This window comes from Pipra filicauda, unplaced genomic scaffold, assembly GCF_003945595.2.
Source record: "Pipra filicauda isolate LSUMZ 115617 unplaced genomic scaffold, ASM394559v2 scaffold84_size4826128_pilon, whole genome shotgun sequence".
Taxonomy (NCBI): Eukaryota; Metazoa; Chordata; class Aves; order Passeriformes; family Pipridae; genus Pipra; species Pipra filicauda.
The window spans coordinates 3,283,966-3,286,232 of record NW_024105031.1 but is presented as its reverse complement, the minus strand read 5'-3'; positions in this window follow the sequence as shown (position 1 = coordinate 3,286,232).

Genomic DNA, 2,267 nt, shown 5'->3' with positions numbered 1-2,267 from the left:
CTTGTGTTCCAGTTGCTCTGACTGTTAGTCAGGCCGAGAGGAGCAGAGCACTAACAGGAGACCTGTGAGTCTCCATTTTGGTGGTCTGAGTAGGTTCAAACTCAAATCACTATGGCAGGTACAAGTATGTGTGCTGAGAGGTGCTCCATCAGCTTCTGCTTTGAATGAACTCACTTTCTGGTTTCAGAAAGCAAAACAACGGAAAAATTGCTGAATTTCTACCTCAAGTTTTCTTAAATATTTACAAAGAATTATTATATAAATGTTAATGATAGGGGTGGTCTATCAAACCTTCCTTCTCCAACCTGTATCACTGTGAGTCAGGTCCTTGTCGAACACAGCTTTGATACAGGGGTACAATAGGTTTGTTTATCCTGCAGCATATGTTGGACAGATACATGGAGAGGGGAGTGTCTATATCTCATCAGGCATAAACTTGCTGATATAAAAGTAGGCCATTCCACCACAGGATTACTAAAAATCCTTGTTTGGCACCTGTAGTGGTGTTCTTGCTGAAGGCTGCACGAATTCCAGGATGTACAGAGTAGAAAAGAAAAGCATTTGCAGTGCTTATTCATTCTTCAGGTTCTAGGACCACACAACCAAGTCTGAAAGAATGGAACAATGAACAACTGGAGATTTCAGGACCCTCTGCTTTGGAGGCTGAAAAACATGCAGCTTTGTGCACTAAAATACTCTTTGGGATTTAGTTCCAAAGCACACCATTGTCACAGTAAGGCTAAACAAGTAAATAGCATTACACATATTTCCTATGCTTAAGGAAATAAAAAGTATTTATCTGTGAAATATTTGCACACTGTGTCCCACAGAGCCGTTCTAACTTGGAGTATATTAAAACTGTTAGAAAACAAGACCTTCTGGCCTTACTGTTTGCGTGGGGCATGTTTCTCTGCCCCCTCCCTGAGAAGAGCAGGCATTAAGTATTAGAGTGTGTTCTAATACCTTGTTCCCTTTGCCCAAAAAAAGCAGCCTTTAGCAAAGGAAAAGGTTGAACAGACAGTACCAGACACAATGGATCAACAGTGATTATCTACTCCCCCAGCCATCCTGATCTTTCAGTAACAACAGATGTATCCATTCTGAAATGGGGTGAGCAGGCAGTAACCTATGATGCTCACTACCACACATTGGTGGCTTTTGGAAGTCTGTGCTGGAGCAGCAATCCCAGCACTGCCCTGTTCCCAAACAACCCTGTATCCTCACTTACTGAGGTGTGAGAAGTCTTCAGCAAGGCTGACATTCACATTCGTAACATACTGTAATGCAACCCATCTTCTAATATCTTTTCAATGGACATAAAAAGTTTTATTAATGCTTTCTGAACCATTTCTGCCAGACAGTGGAACAAAACTGAACCAGAACACGAGGATCTTTTGACACATGGGAAGTACAGCTTTAAATCACTTCGTCTGTCAACTGAAGTGAAATCAGGATTTGGAAATTTGTACTGACACTAAAGGGACATCCTTTCTGAGACAGACAGCAGGGGATGGTGTCTTTAAGGGGCCTTGACACTGCTCCTAGGAAGGGAAAGACAGCCACAGAAACTGTCTGTCCAGGCAGGGTAACAGCATGCAAGTCAGACATGGAAGATTCCTCATAAGAGATCTGCTGCTTCGGGATTCACAGTGAGTTTTCCAGGTGGATGTGGGGATACTCTGCTTACAGTGAGAGAAAACACTGGAAAGCACACCAAAGGAACAGTTGGCAAACAGGACCTCGGAGTTAAGTTATCAAGAGGGATGTGAACAGGCTGAGGAACTAGTGACACACTGGTACAATCTGTTCACAATGCCCAAGTCGGCATAAGCTCATTTAGGCACATCTCGGCAAGTGAAAACCCCAAATATGCACAAGCTGAAGTGAGTGCTATCACTCCACGTTTTTAGTAAGTCAACAGCAATGGAAATACTTCAGAGTCACAGTGCTCTCCTTCCTCCCTGCCCTGGGAGAGTAGGTGTAGGCAACACAGGTCAGAACTCAGGGACAATAATGGTACCCACAGCAGATCAAACCAACCCTTGGTAGAAAACATTAGAAAGGTTCAACTCAGTAAGATGTTAATAGATTCTAAGACTTTTAAGAAAACTATGCAGGCAGCTTCAGTAACAAACCTTGGCAAGGAACAAGAAATACATGACAAAATAGGACATGAATCATTAAGGTATCTAATCTATTCTTTTGACATAAAAAGAACCCCTGAGACCTCCAGCCTTAAGCTTTCAGAACTAAGTCAGCTCCCAGGT